The following is a 16,752-nucleotide window of genomic DNA, read 5'->3' as shown; positions in this document are numbered from 1 at the left end:
GGGAAGAAGGACCCATACATAATATGATGATTTCTCTGGTTATGAAAACAGAGACTGGAATTTGGATTGATTGAGGCAAATGTGCTGAATAATAGATCTGACCAAAATTTTCTCTCTAAAGTTCAATTTTGCCAGAATCAAGTAATCTCCCTGTAACTAATCTTTCTTTAGAACAGTAAGTATTATTATATCCATTTTCTAATATGAAAGGGAAAGAGGAAAAAGTGGTAGATTCACTGCAACCACTATCAAAATCCCAATGGCACTTTTGAAACAATAGAAAGATTTGTTCCAAAATTCAAATGGAGGGGTGCCTGGGTGGCTCAGTCGGTTAAGCGTCCGACTTCAGCTCAGGTCATGATATCACAGTCCGTGAGTTCAAGCCCTGCGTTGGGCTCTGTGCTGACACCTCAGAGCCTGGAGCCTGCTTTGGATTCTGTGTCTCCCTCTCTCCCTGGCCCTCCCCGTTCATGCTCTGTCTCTCTCTGTCTCAAAAATAAATAAACATTTAAGGGGCGCCTGGGTGGCGCAGTCGGTTAAGCGTCCGACTTCAGCCAGGTCACGATCTCGCGGTCCGTGAGTTCGAGCCCCGCGTCAGGCTCTGGGCTGATGGCTCGGAGCCTGGAGCCTGTTTCTGATTCTGTGTCTCCCTCTCTCTCTGCCCCTCCCCCGTTCATGCTCTGTCTCTCTCTCTGTCCCAAAAATAAATAAAAAACGTTGAAAAAAAAATTTTTTTTAAAAAAATAAATATTTAAAAAAATTTTTTAAAAAATTCAAATGGAATCTCAAGGAACCCTGAGGAGCCAAAACAATTTTGAAAAAGAACAACAACATAAGATGCATACTTCCTTATTTCAAAACTTACTACAAAGCTACAATAATCAAAACAGTGAGGTATTGGTGTAAAGACATACAGATAGGCCAATGAAATAGATCACAGAACTAGGAAATAGATGGTCAGATTATCTTTGACAAGGATGTCAAGATTATTCAATGGGTAAAGGATAGTCCTTTCAACAAATGGTTCTGAGAAAACTGGTTATCCACATGCCAAAAAATGAAATTTCACCTTTACTTTAGTCCATGTGCAAAAATTAAGTCAAAATTTATCAAAGACATAAAAGTAAGGGGTGCCTGGCTGTCTCAGTCAGTAGCATATGGTACTTTTGATCTCAGGGTTGTGAGTTCAAGCCCCGTGCTGGGTGTAGAGATTATCTAAAAATAAAACCTTAAAAAAAAAAAGACCTAAAAGTGAGAGCTAAGACCATAAAAAGAAGAAATAAGAGAAAAACTTCATGACACTGGTTTTGGTAATGATTTATTTGATTGGTACCAAAAGCATAGGCAACAAAAGCAAAAACAGACAAATGGACTACATCACATTTTAAAAATTTCTGTGCAAAGAACACTATCAAGAGAATAAAAAGGTAACCCATGCAATGGGAGAAAAATATCTGCAAGTTATTTATCTAATAAGGAGTTTATATCCAGAACATATAAAGAACTCCCCAAACTCAACAACAATAAAAAACAAACATCTTGATTAAAAATGGGCATACGACTTAAACAGTTCTCCAAAGAAGATATACAAATGACCAATAAACACAGGAAAAGATGTTCAACAACACTAATTGTTAGGGAAATTCAAATCAAAACCACAATGAGGAATACCTCACATCCATTAATCTGGCTACTATTAAGACCAAAAAAAAAAAAAAAAAAAAAACACACAGAAAACAACAAGTGTTGATAAGGATGCAGAGAAATTGGGATCCTTGTACATGTTGGCAGGTGGTAAAAATGGTGCAACCATTATGGAAACCAGTATTGAGACATGTGCACTTAGATATATCCTCAAAAAATTAAAAATAAAACTACCATATCATCCAGCAATCCCACTTCCAAAATAACTAAAAATAGGGTCTCAAAGACATATTTGCACACTCATGTTCAAAGCAGCACTACTTATAATAGCTTAGAGGTGGAAGCAATCCAAATGTCCATCAATAGATAAATGGGTAAAAAAAAAAAGTAGTATATACATATAATAGAATGTTATTCAGCCTAAAAAAGGAAGGAAATTGTGTCATTTGGTATAACATGATGAACCTTAAAGATATTATGCTAAGTGAAATAAGCCAGTCACAAAAGACAAATCCTGTATGATTCCATTTATCTGAGGTATCTACATCATACAAGTTTATACAAACAGTAAGATGGTCATTACCAGCAGCTGGAAGGAAAAGGAAAAGGGGAGTTGTTTTTTAGTGGATATAAAATTTCAAATTTACAGGATGAAAAAGTCCTGGAGATCTAGCTGATCTACAACATAAATGTGCTTACCACTACTGAACTGCACACTGAAAAATTATTAAGATGGTAAATTTTATGTTATATATTTTTTACCACAATAAAAAAATAATTTTTCCTACGCTTTACAGTAATGTGTATGCCTCCAATGCTTCCTTGAACAAGGTAAAAATGACAACAAGAAAAATTGAGTCCTGTGCCTAAGGACAGAGATAAATTTTATTTCAAACAAGGGAGAAGAAATTTGTGATTACAGCGTATCAACTTTCTAACAAAGAATTAACTGTTGAAAGATGTTTTGAAACTAAATATGGAATTCATGGGAAAGAACTCTGATGGGAGAGCTTATGTTATTATCCACTTGTAAAACTATGCAACACCATTGCTGATATTGAATGAAGAAATTCCTAAAGATAAATGCATGACAGCAGATAGTAGTCATGGGAGTGGTGGGTACTGTTTGCTTCCTCCTGTGGAAATAAGCATATCCAATATTTCAGCAGAAATATTTTGACAGAGACTTTCCTCATGAACTTGGATCCGTTTGAAGAAAGAGGCCAGATCATACTGACAAAGCAACAAAGGAGGTAGTGTATCTAGGAGAGTGTATCTCTAGAGGTAGTATATCTCAGGAGAGTCTGAGAAGAAACAATCACTTCTACTAGATGAGGGATCTAGCATCAACACAGGAGGATAGACCAAATGGGAAAAACCACATGTGCACTTAGATATATACTAATGATCTGAATTTCAAACCGTCTGCAGAATAGGACTGTTGGTGAATGGAGACTGTTGCTATTCAGAAGACCTCTTCTAAGGAGATGCATTAATGATTTTTTAATGTTTATTTTTGAGAGAGAGGGTGTAAGCGGGGCAGGGGCAGAGAGAGGGGAACTTAAACAACTTATAAAGCACCAAACATTTAGTGGGCATGACTATTCTAAGTGTCAGGGACGTGATGATTAACAAAAAGACATCGCTCTTTTCTTTTAGGAGCTTGAAGAAACTGACCCATACATCAATAATTTCAATGTAATATGACAAGTGCAGGAAAGTAGACTGAAAAGGCACTTTAACCTGCCTGACATTTTAAAAAGGTGTTTTGGGGGCGCCTGGGTGGCGCAGTCGGTTAAGCGTCCGACTTCAGCCAGGTCACGATCTCGCGGTCTGTGAGTTCGAGCCCCGCGTCAGGCTCTGGGCTGATGGCTCGGAGCCTGGAGCCTGTTTCAGATTCTGTGTCTCCCTCTCTCTCTGCCCGTCCCCCGTTCATGCTCTGTCTGTCTCTCTCTGTCCCAAAAATAAATTAAAAAAAAAAAAAAAAAAAAGGTGTTTTGGAATTGATCCCTGGCCTCAGTCACCGTGGATGAATATGACATAGCTGGTAATGCTATGGAAATGAATGCTTTGGTAATGAATGGCACTGCAGGGAGAATGTTTGAAAGGTAGGGAACTGCATGATAAATGTGGAAAATGCAAATAGTTCAACCCAAGAGTGGAGAGAGTATGTCATATCTGGGCTATGGTAGACCTTAAAAGCAATGTTATTGTAATATCTTCTGCTTCCATCTGAGATTGGTCCTTCTGCTTGGAAGGTACCACCCCCAGTTCTCCCACTGCTGCTCTGTCTCAACCTTTAGTTCTCAGTTTCAAATGGCTCCTCCCCAGAGATGTCCTGACAACGTCTAATCAAAGCAAGGCCTTCCTCCCTCTTTTTCTCCCATGAAATCTCCCCTGACGTACTTGAGCGTTTAGTCCCTCTCACTGATGGGCCCTAGAGGTACTGCATATGCTACTCTAAAAGACTTAACGTACTGCATTAAAATCAGGTATCTGTTTAGTTTCTTTTAGATTGTGAACTCTTTTTTTTCCCCAAATGTTGATTCATCTATTTTGAGAGAGAGAGAGAGAGAGAGAGAGACCAAGCACGAGCAGGGGAGGGGCAGAGGGAGAGGGAGAAGAGAGAGAATTCCAAGCAGGCTCCACACTCCAGACTTAGCCCTCAGCACAGAGCCTGAGGCAGAGCCCGACAGAGAGCTTGATCTCACAAACGGTGAGATCATGACCTGAGCAGAAATGAAAAGTCGGACACTCAACTGACTTATCACCCAGGTGCCCCTAGATTGTGAACACTTAAAGCAGGGTTGGTAACTTAGTCCCACAGATAAAATCCAGCCCACTGCCCGTTTTTGTATGGCCAAGAAGATAAGAATGGTTTTCACATTTTTAAATGGTAAGGAAAAAACTCAAAAGAAGAATATTTCATGATGTGCAGATTATATAAAATTCAAATTTCCATTTCCATAAATAAAGTTTTATTGGAACACAACCATGCTCATTCATTTTGTACAACAGCAGAGTTGAGTAGTTGTGACAGAGACCATGTTATCCTGAAAAGCAAAAATATTTACTCTTTGGTCCCTCCCAGAAAAAGTTGATATTTTATTTTATTTTAGAGGGCAAAGTTGATATTTTATTCTTTTTTAAATCCCTGTTGCTTAGTGTCTAGTAAACAGCCCCATTAGAGACGAGCTGCTGTCATCTCCATTTTATACATGAGGTTATGTTTATTTTTTTATTATTTTTTAATGTTTATTTATTTTTGAGAGAGAGAGACAGAGACAGAGCTTGAGTGGGGGAGGGTCAGAGAGAGAGGGAGACACAGAATCCGAACAGGCCCCAGGCTCTGAGCTGTTAGCACAGAGCTGGATGCGGGGGCCTGAACTGGTGAACCGCGAGATCATGACCTGAGCTGAAGTCAGATGCTTAACTGACTGAGACACCCCGCTGCCCCTGAAACTGTCTTTAAGTCCCTTAAATATATTAAACACTTATTTTATATTGTAGCTTTAAACATTCATATGCAGGGCACCTTTGTGAGCCTGACTCTTCGTTTAATTGTTCTGCTACAATTTGCTAAAGGTAGCTTGTTTTTCCAAGTGTGTTTTAAATATTTTTAGGAACTGCTTAAAGTTCTTTGGAACATTATCAGTGGGACTTGTTTGAGGCCTGAGTTTAAAGAGTATACCACCATAGAGGATTTGAGTTTGCTAAAATACCAAGATTTGTGTTTGCTTCTAATCCAGGACCATTTTCACATAAATTAGTAGCCTGGGTTTTTCCCAAGCATATGGGGAATATGGACTCTGGTCCCAAAGTAGATAGAAGGCTTGTTGAGAATTCTCAAATATTTTTTTTTCCTTTTACCCAGGGCTAAGACCAAGAAAAGCAAGCATCCTTATTACCTCTATGTTCTGGATAAGATAGTTCATCCCCCTAAACATGTTTCCTTGGGAATACCTGGATTTGCCTCTGTGTTTCACTCCAATCTCTCAACTTGCATGTAAGCCCAAGTGTTCCTGACTGTAATAATCTACCCACTACAGTAAAACTAAACTGCCAGGGATCAACACATGCCCTCAGTACATCTGGTGACTTTAACACTGACATAGAGAGGGACTCATAATGTCTTACTGTTTCTGGTCTTTGTGGATTCCATCACTTTTCCTACTTACACATTTAATTTTTAAAATTATTTTATCCAGCAGTTTAATTGGTTTTTACTTTCACTTCAGGACCAGGTGTAAGGAGAATACCACATCTGAGATTTGTTTTTCTCAGTGTATAGAGTTAAGAGCTGATGCAACCAACCACACAGTGCAAATGCTTCTGCTCTTACAGGTATGCTGTCACTTTTGCTCACATTTCATTGGCAGAACGTCTATGGCTAAGCCTTATCTCAGTGGTGTGAGAAAGTATGTTTTTTTCCAAGGAAAACACTGTAAGAACATGGAAGCTGACAGAGGTATAGTATCCTCTTAGAGGGAGGGAAGAATGAATAATTGGAAACAATAATATAATCTGCCACAACAGAGATCACATATGTAAGAGTGAATTTGGGGAATAAGATGATGTGTTCACATAAGCCATATTATGCTTGAAATATCTGTGAGACATTCAAGCACAGATGCTGAGCAAGTAATGGAATATATGGGTCAGAAGTTGAGGGAAAAATTCTTAATGGGAGATATATAGTTTAGAGTCATTAAGATTAAGAATGGTAGCTGCAAACTTCTGGAGGTAAATGAAATTTTCAGAGATAAGAGGGTAGACTTACTGTTCGGACATTTGCATTCTCCCAATTTTTCTTAAAACACAAAGCTCTCTCGGTCTTTCATTTTCCAATTTTTCTGTGGGAACATAGACATCAAGACACATTTCTCTGTTATAAGAAAAATAACAGTCCATGAGTGATAAGCGACAACCAAAGTTTAGACTCAGTATGTTAAGAATACCAAAGGCAGTCGTTGGTGCAAGAGATAATTTTGTCCAAATGCACAGCCAGCACACTGTTCCAGGTGGAAATATTAGTTTAGGTTGTCCAGACTGTCCAGCTTTTCAAGAAAAACTGAAAATAGATTTTATGTGTAATCCCCCAATTTTTAAATTGGATACATTTATTTCAAGATACTTCAAAGGTCAAATTATTATTGTTATTATTACTATTATTTTTATTAAGTTTTTAATTTTAATTCCAGTGTAGTCAACATACAGTGTTATATTAATTTTAGGTGCATAATATAGTGATTCAGTAATTCTATACATTACTCAGTTCTCGTTATGATAAGTGTACTCATTAATCCCAGTCACCTATTTCACCCATTCTGGTAACCATCAGTTTATTCTCTATAGTTGAAAGTCTGTTTCTTGGTATCTCTCTCTTTCTCTCTCTGTCTCTCTCTCTCTTTTGTCTTTGTTCATTTGTTTCTGAAATTCCACATATGAGTGAAATCATACGGTATTTGTCTTTCTCTAACTGACTTATTTTGCTTAGCGTTATGTTCTCTAGCTCCATCCATGTCATTGAAAATGGTGATTTCATTTGTTTTTATGGCACCTAGTATGTCCTGGATAGTGAATATTAAAAATTAACATGACATAGTCTCTGCTGCCTAGAAATTCAAAGCCAGTTAAGGAATTTTCTTCCATTATTCCTAATCTCATTGGGTATGTTATTAAGGCAAGACCTTTCTCTATCATGGGCCAGTCTGGGCACTGTCTCAACAAACACATCATAAAACTGATTTGGTGTTTGGATTCAGCATGAGTTAATAAGCCAAATTTTCAAACAAGAAAATTCAAGGCCTGAGTGGAGTTGGATTTAGTAACTGATTTTGAATTACTAATAGATTTTTTTTCATTGTCTATTAACATGAGCATATGCTTCATGATTCTAAAGGACAGCTTAGGAAAACAGTTAAAGACTAAAAGCACGCAATAAAGCAAACAGTAGAGATAGGAAAGATCTTATTTCTTTCCAGCAGAGCCACAGTAGATAAATGACTGCAAGAACAGGATTAGTGGGAACAACCTGCAACCTGGGTATGGATCCAAGAAGAGAATTCTATAAACTTAGAGTAAAGGATACAGAGAGGAAGGTCAAAGCCAAGTCAGCAAATATTAGACTGGCTAGACCATCTCTTATGGAAAGATAATTAAGGAAATTTAAGGCCTATGAAAAGATTCTGAAGGACAAGAGAAAGAAAACATAAACCAGAATCTCAGAAAAAGGACAAGCTTGTGAATTTTGTTACTAAAGAAGGAGAAAAACATTTTAGAAAACTCCTTGGAGTTCTTGATCTTAGATTAATGGTTCTATTTATGAGGTACTACCAACATCAAAGTTATAGAATAATGAACATTTATGTATTAAAAAGCACAGCATCAAAGTATATGTAAGTTTATAAAAGTATATAAAATCTATTAGAAACGTGAAGAAATTGAGAAAAATAACCCATAATTTTACATATAAGATTTTAATAATTCTCATGCTTTGGCAGCTCAAAAGGATTTATTTTTTTAATTCAGAAAATTTTGGAGAACCTAATTAATGAGGTTGAGTTTAGATAAATAGATATCATAGGAAATACATCCTTTTCAAGAATGCTTGAAACAAAACTAATCAACCTCTAGGTCCCAAAACTTCAATTATGCCAGAGTAGAAATAATAAAAGCCATATTGTCTGATTGCAATGTAATAAAAAGATGATTTAATGACAATAACTTAAAACAAAAAAAGGCTCACCCTTGTAGAAAATGGAAAACATGTCCTAAAAAAGCTGTTGGGTTAATAGAGAACCAAAGCTACCAGTAAAAAATTTTTAAATGTTTAAAAATAAGAACTCTTTCTATTAAAATGTATAAGATATGGCAAAGCTGTATGTAGGCAAACTCATAACTTTTTTTAAATTTTATTTTGAGAGAGAGAGAGAGAGAACAAGCAGGGGAGTGAGAGAGAATTCCAAGCAGGCTCCACACTGTTAGAGCCCAACATGGGGCTCACACTCACAAACCATGAGATCATGATCTGAGCTGAAATAGAGTTGGATGCTTAACTGACTTAGCCACCAATGCACCCCACTCATAACTTTTTATACATAAATTATTATTAATACAGAAGTGCCTAGGTAGCTCAGTCAGTTAAGCGTCTGATTCCTGATTACGGCTCAGGTCATGTTCCCAGAGTTGTGGGATCAAGCCCTGTGTGGGACTTCACGCTGGTTGTGGAGCCTGCTTAAGAGTCTCTCTCCCTCTCCCTTTTCCTCCTCTCCCCTCTCAAAAATAAATAAATAAATAAATAAATAAATAAATAAATATTAATAGAGAAAAATGAAAAGAACAAGCACCTTAACAAAATAAAACATAAGATGTTAGAGCAATGAAAATAATAAAAGTAAAGCTAGAAACTGAAATAAAAAGGCAGTTTTATCTATAAAAGCAAAAACTTGTTCTTTAGGGGAACAAATTATTTGAAAGGATGTCTCTATAACCCCTTATTCTAGTTCAGGAATTAGTGGAAAAGAAATATGAATACATTTCTGGAAAAGTTACCGAGGCTACCTTTGGTCTCAGATTATTTCCTGGGTGCTCAATGGTAATGTTGATTTAGAGTCCAGAGGTGGCCCTAGGTTAGAAATCCAAAAAAAGCACACACTTTCTGGCAAGTACAAGGTTTCACTATAACCTCGAGTCTATTTGCTTTTCCTCTTTCAGAGTTTTTATCCCATGAACACTAACGTGGACAACTGGTAATTCTCCCAGTATGCTTATAAATGATTTTTCTTAAACCCGACCCAAGCACCATTTTCTGTGTTTAGCATAAGTAGATCAATCTATTTATCTTTTTGGATCTCCAAGAACAAGCAAGAATCAGTATCCTTCTCACTGATAAGTTCCTACACCTCTAGTTTATTGCTCTGGTGGCCTTCTGCTGCCCCCTCTTGGTTCTATGGAATACTCTCTCAGGCAGTGGTTGCAAGTGACTTAAAGCCTCAGAATAAAAAACCCTCCAAATTTCAGAAATACCTGTGTAAACCCACACACAGTTAATGAGTCTTTGCTTTTAGTAGTATAATAAAATTACAAATGTTTTTTATTACTCACCATCTTCACATATAACTAAGGTAATTTGCCCACTATAAAAGCACAATATTTATTTTACCAAGTAGTTTCAGAAATTTAGGGCACCTGGGTGACTCAGTAGGTTAAGCATCCAACTTCAGCTGAGGGCATGATCTCATGGTTTGTAGGTTTGAGTCCCGCATTGGGCTTCACACTGACAGTGCAGAGCCTGCTTGGAATTCTCTCTCTCCCTCTCTCTCTGCCCCTTCCCCACTTGTGTGCGCGCTCTCTCTCTCTCTCTCTCTCTCTGTCTCTCTCTCTCTGTCTCTTTCTCTCTGAAAATAATAAATAAACTTAAAAAGAAAGAAATTAACTTTGACTGAAAGCTTTCTAGATTAACTTTAGTATTCCAGGTTAAAACAGTCAAGTCATGAACATAATGAATTTGACCAATAATTCAGTGATTGTCTACATTTCTGAGTCATGGAGAGCTTTGGAATCAGATGAAGACTACAGCCCAAAGGAATCTACCAGGACTCTGTGATGTAGTTCCATGACCCATTTTTGAGAAAGATTTGTTGCACCAACCTGGGAAAGTAGACTCTTGCCCCAAGCCACCATAGCCCTTCTCATGGCCTACATAAACAACTGATTGATGCCACAGCATAAAGGCCCCACTCAACTCTAAAGGGTCATTGTGACTCCAGAGCTTCCCCATGAGGTCAGCTAGGGTCTCAGGTAGGCCCTCTTCACAGCATAACTTCTTCCCCTGCCCATTTCTACTTCCTCCCCATCTCTGTTGCAGGTATTGATCCCAAGGGCACTGCTTAATAAATATCCTCATACTAAACTTCACCTCAGAGTCTTCTTCCTGGGGAACCCAACATGTCACAACTATACACAGGTCTGCATAAAGGAGAGTTTCCCCCTTCTCAGGGGAATTATTCAAAAGCTACAAGAAGCCTTTATCAGTTCACAAACCATTTTGGGGGAACTTGGAAACATGTATAACTCCCAGACTCCACTTTATATCAAACACTGACAAAAGAAGAGGACATTCATTGGAAACAAAAAGGAGGCAGTGGAAACAAGTATCTGTAGGGAGAAATCTCAAGAGCAGGGAATCAGTGAAAATAGATCTCAAAAAGCATCAACAAAAATATACGTCCTGAAAATTAGGGTACATCTTGAGGTCAAAAGTAATATTCCAAGTTTATGATACTTGGTGCAAGGCCTACATGCAGTTGACACATCTTTCTTCCTTAGAAGAGGTAGGGCTATAAAAAGAATTATACAGAAATGTCATATTTGCAGGAAACAGCATGACTCTGTAACAGAAAAAGAGAAAGCCTTTGTTTTATGAAAACTAGCTACCCTAAAACCCTACTTTGTCTTCTTCTCCCAAAAGGAACCTCTTACAAATGACGAGTCCAAGAAAACCTAACTCATTCAATGATGAGTAATATTTTAAAAGGACAGAATTGATTTTTTTTAAACACCATTTTTTAAAAGTCTCTTCCCCCTTCCACTCTTTAAAAAAATATTTATTGATTCCTTTCACTTCCTTTGCCTTCAAGCAACCAAGGCCAATGAAACCTATAAGGTCAAGGAGACTGTTGAGGCTGTTGGAAGTGGGCAGAGCAGAGAAAGCAAACCAACTGGGTCAATAGTTTGATTACATACAGAAGGAATAAGCAAATAAGTAAATAAATTGAAAATAATGGGAACAAGAATCTTCACTATTAGGAAAAGGAGTTCCAAATATGGAAAAGCCAAATGCCAAAATCAACCCTGTAGTATTGAATTGTAATTGGAGTTATCACTTTGAATGCATAGTATTTAATGTATAGATGTAGATCTAGAAATAGATATAAATGTTTGCATGTAAGCATATATGGATGATTAGATGGATGGATGGATAGATAGATAGATAGATAGGTAGATAGATAGACAGATGTATATTTCCTCTGCCTGATGAGAAAGCTTAAAAGCCATTGCATCCCAGAAGCATCAAATAGACCTAGTGCTCAGATTTTGGTTTCTATATAGCATTTTCCACTATATAGAATGAGAACTCCTTGGGGGAAATAAAAGAACAACACAAACCTAGAGATCTTGTGTCAGAAAGGAAGGAAGAGCTGAAAAAAAATGATGGGGGGATGTCATAGGATTCAGCTTTGGGAAAGGGAGATCTCATTTGCCAAATAGAATTGTCCCCCCTTATCTATTCTAACATCCTCAATGGATGCTGAAGTAGATAGTACAGAACTTATATATACTATGTTTTTTTCCTATACATGCATACCTATGATAAAGTTCAATTTATAAGTTAGGCACAGTGAGAGATTAACAATGATAATAATACAAATAGAGTAATTATAACAATATACTGTAATATAAGTTAAGTAAATGTGGGCTCTCTCTCTCTCTCAAAATATCTTATTGTGATGTAGTCACACTTCTTGTGATGGTGTGAGAAGATAAAATGTCTATGTGATAAGATGAAGCCTTAGGTTACTATTAATCTTCTGGCATACATCAAAAGGAGGATCATCTGCTTAGACAGTAGTTGACCACAGGTAACTGAAACAGCAGAAAGCTAAAGCATGGATAAAGGGGGATTATTATATATATAGCAAATTGAACATCAAAATAAACAATTATAGCAATGGTTTATCAACCCATTAAATAAGTAGGATTCTATGAGTGTATGTGTTTGTATATAAATAAATAAATAAATAAATAAATAAATAAATAAGAGCGGGGAGCTATTACTTCCAACAGAAGTCAAATAAAATGTAGAAAGAATGGTGAAATTAGAAAATCACAATTTGGCATTTAGCAGAGTAAGAACATATTAAGGTAATAACCTTCAGTGGATGCTGAAGTGAATGGGTAAAGAATTATTGAGGAATAGGATAATTACATAATCTCAAAATATCTCCCTTCAAAATACTTACTAATTACAAAGAGAGAACTAGAAACTTCACAATGGAGAAACTTGGCAAATACCACTTAAACAAGTGATAAAAGTCACTATCACTTTGATAGTGGGGGCAAATTGATGACGTATGCTTACTGATATGGCACAATGAGGAAAACACAGCTTCACTTCTGTAATATTGCTGACTTAAATGCATAAGCTTAATATAATCATAAGGAAACATCAGACAAATCCAGACATGAAAGGCATTATACAGATTAACTGGGCTGCGTTCTTCACAAAATAAGAGGGTCATGAAAAAAAAGGAAAGATGAGGAAATCTGAGGTTCCAGATTTCAGGATAATAAACAGACATGACAACTAAATGCAACATGTAATCCTTCATTGGATCCTGGGCCATGGATTATATTTTTTAATCCATTTATCTAATTTTAGTAATTAGGTAGATAGGTAGGTACATAGGTAGGTAGGTAAATAGGTAGATATAGGTAGGTAGGTATGTAGATAGGTAGATAATAGATGGATAGATAGATAGATAGATAGATGGATAGATTAGCAAATGCAGTAAATGTTAACATTTGGAAGACCTAGATGCAAAATATGTATATATATGTAGAATTCTTTATGATGCAGGCAGGCTCAGTCCAAGGTCCCAGAGAGGGTCCCACAGGACCAGCTAAGAGGGTCCTTGGCTTTGCTCAGGATAGAAATTAGATGCAAGCTGAGTGGAAGTGAGAGCAGAGTTTATTGAAGACATGGAGTGCAGATACAGACAGAGCATCTGGGAGACTCAGAAAGGAAAGGAGAGAGAGAGTTTCATCTTTGCTTGGGGTCTGAGGTTTTTGTTTTTGTTTTGTTTTTGTTTTTGTTTTTGTTTTTGTTTTTGTTTTTGTTTTGAGGATGGTGGTCTGGTGTACCTGTCCTCTCAGGCATCCAGGAACTGGTCAAAACAAGGATGAGTGCCCGGGCGTCCTTCACAAGTCACTTATGTCCTGAAGCCAGGGATCTTGGCCTCAAAGTGTCTGGAGTCAGTAGTCTTGGAAAATGAACATGACAACCCGTTTTGGTCACTGCTTAGATGTTATCTATTGTGCTGGATGACTCCAAAGAAATCATTAACTCTGACCTTTACAAGGAGGACGCTCATTAAGGCGTGTATGTGTACAGTAGGGGTGCAGTTGCTAGCAAGAATAGAAGCAGGAAAAGGAGCAAAAAAAAGCATTTTTTTCCATGGGGTCCCTCCAGTTTCCCTGCCTCATCTGTACTATTCTTATAAGTTTTCTGTAAAATTTGAATTATTTCAACTAAGAAGTTTACAAATGTTGTGCTTTTAAAAAGCAAAACATACAAGAAAAATGTCATGGCACACATTAAAACTGTGATCAAACATTCTGCCAAGAATTAAAAACTTTTTAAAACAAGTCTCTCTAACTAGACCACAGAGCAGAAATACCAGAATTCTAGGAAGAAATGGTAATACAAGGGAATAAAATATGAGAGGAAAAACAAGAAGTAAAAAATATATATATAAGCTTGCAAAAAGTGAATTTGAAAAATGAAATTGAAAGAATTTCAATGAAATTTAGATACTCCTGAAGCATGGAAAACAAAACTAAAAAACCAACCAGTGAAAGAGAAATAAAGTTAAAATTGGTAAAGACATAATTATAGATATAGAAGATGAAGAGGGTGAGATCAAGCAACTATGTTTGGAACCTTCAAAGAAAAAGCTAAAATAATGAAATAGAACCAACAATTAATCACATAATTTGTAAAAATGGTATATGGAATGAATATAGTAATTATTTAACTGAGACTGAGTTTAGGGGCACTAAGATGACTGAAGGACTTTTCATTATGTGAAATTTGGCCCAAAATGATGAAACCAGATTCCAGATTTCCTTCATTTCCACAGGAAGAAGTAGCATCACGAGTTAAAAGCAATAGCGGTAGACAAAAATAAAGTGCTTTAGTTCTAAGTTTATATGTTCAATCTATCAGTTACATTTTTATGTGTGTTTATGAATATATTATCTCTAGAAGAAAACCCATAAAGTGGCACCAGAGATTGCTTCTGGGGAAATAAATTTTGGGGGGATTTGGAGGACAAAATTGGCTTAATTTTGGTGACCAACAAAAAAGAGAAGAGTAAAGGCAAGATGTAGGGCAATCTCCAAATGTTATACTGAATTAAATCATACTACTAAAGCACACTCATTGTTAATTCATGGTATGGAAGACATCAGCAGAGGCAGTTAAGTATTCAATCCTCAAGCACTCTTCAATCTGTTGAGAATTTCTTTCACAACCCCTCTGGTCAGAAACCTAAACTTCATCTTCTGTTTTATAACATTGCCTTTGTTATTTCTGCTGTTAACTAGCCATCTCTGCTCTCTTCTAGCTTTGACTTGGAAATGTGTTAACCAACCACTCCTTTGTTATTTAATTTCTTTCAAGTTTGCTATATATGCTTCCCTTGGATCCTACCTTCTGTATTCTAATTACATACTACTGATTTTATCCTGAATCTTATTTATTCCAGAGAATGGAATATTTTTATTGCTGATACCTGAAGAATGATGCTACTTAGACAAATTAATTTGTTCTAATATTTTTAACCCAAACCCCCCCCAAATAAATACTTTAGGATGACTATATATTCCATTTATAAAGTAAGATTTTAATTGTCCTTTGGGAAATAAATTCAGTGTATTGATTCTTTCTTAGAACTCTTATTTATATCCCATGTAATAGATTAAGCCAGTTTTCCCATTTTGTCTCATTTTATTCTCAGTGGAAATATAAACCACCTAGTTACCACGTTCTGAAAAAGAGTGTATTTTAACAGTGTTTCCCCAAGCATAATCTATGAGATATGATATATGGTAATTGTTTTGTTTTGTTTCAGGAGACAGAAAGTCCTGAGGTCATATAAATTTGAGAAACCCTAGCTTAATAGGTTTATCACAGGATTTCTCAAAGCTTTTTAAAAAGCAATGTGTGCTGTGAATCTCTAATAGGGAAAACACCTATTTGAAAAAGATCTCTTTACTTTGGCTTACCTTTACTTCAGAATTCTCCGTTCTTAACAGGGCTGAATAAAATCTTGCCATAACAATTCCTCACAGAATATATTTTCCAAAAATTAAATCATATTTATTCTTTGCAGCTGTCCATATTCTAAGAGTTGCTGGGAATAATTCTCAGTTAAGATGTAAAATTGGCCTCTGATTTCTAAGGCACAATCCTACATCTTTTAACAAATACAGGAAGTAAACATGTGAAATTATTTTATTGGATTTAGTTTCTGTTTGTATTTATTTCTTCACGCTAGCTTTTAGGTATTTGATAAAGGCATTTTTTGTTTACCTCAGATAATTATTTAAAAGTGTATGAATCTGTTTGCTGCAGAAATGTCTTGTGGAAACATGTGAAGGCACAAGGAAATGCATTAATTCATTCAATAATTGTTTACAGAGCCCGTGCTCAGCATAGGGCACTAGGCTGATGATGGTAGTAAGACTACTAGGAGGTTGAGGTGTGTTTCAGAGAGAAGAACAAGCATAAGTTAAGGTCCTAGATAGGAAAGAGTTCAATGTCTCAAAAGGAATAAAAACTATTACTGAAAGGGGGAGTGTGGTGGTTCTGGGTGGCAGAGGGCAGGGGCTGTTAAAGAGAAGTTGTGACTGATGGTACTGCCCGTGTCAATCATTTGTTTAAATCCTACATATTTAGAATTTACCTTGGCCTAGCAATATGCAGTAGATCTTTTTATCTTTAAATCATACATGACTGGAAACTCCTTGAATATGGAGACAATCTCTTAATCATTTTTAATTCCTCCAATTACTGACACATCTAAATCACAACCAGTGAGCATTCACAACATTGTCTCAGACATATCCTCAGTCATCTAAGCTCCTACTGTTCTTAGTGTTAATGTATATCTGTGAGTAGAGGTCATTTACAATTATGAATTCCAATAATTTATGAACAGGTAAGTAGTTAGGAACCTGAGGTTCTGCCACTTACTAGCTGGGTACCTGTAGGCTGAAGGGGCGGACCTACGCCAGCCGACCACGCCTCCTCCCCTTGAGTAA

The 16,752-nt window shown here is 36.6% G+C and overlaps 1 protein-coding gene across 8 annotated transcripts in view; it reads right to left on the bottom strand.

Annotated features, from left to right (window-relative positions):
• PKIB (cAMP-dependent protein kinase inhibitor beta) overlaps positions 1–16,713 on the bottom strand; it is a 175,049-nt gene extending 158,336 nt beyond the window's left edge. For 6 of the 8 annotated variants that reach the window (XM_049654284.1, XM_049654282.1, XM_049654289.1 and 3 more), the window contains exons 1-2: positions 10,297–10,344; positions 6,425–6,529 (exon numbers count right to left, since the gene is read on the bottom strand). The gene's annotated coding sequence lies outside the window, so the exon portion shown is untranslated. Of the gene's footprint in view, positions 1–6,424; positions 6,530–10,296; positions 10,356–16,665 lie in introns of those variants that run through there. The other 2 variants (XM_049654283.1, XM_049654281.1) reach the window with 2 other exon arrangements.
• Positions 16,714–16,752: the final 39 nt, after the last annotated feature.

The sequence above is a fragment of the Panthera uncia genome (assembly GCF_023721935.1).
Source record: "Panthera uncia isolate 11264 chromosome B2 unlocalized genomic scaffold, Puncia_PCG_1.0 HiC_scaffold_24, whole genome shotgun sequence".
NCBI lineage: Eukaryota > Metazoa > Chordata > Mammalia > Carnivora > Felidae > Panthera > Panthera uncia.
This window is presented reverse-complemented; position numbering and strand designations above follow the sequence as displayed.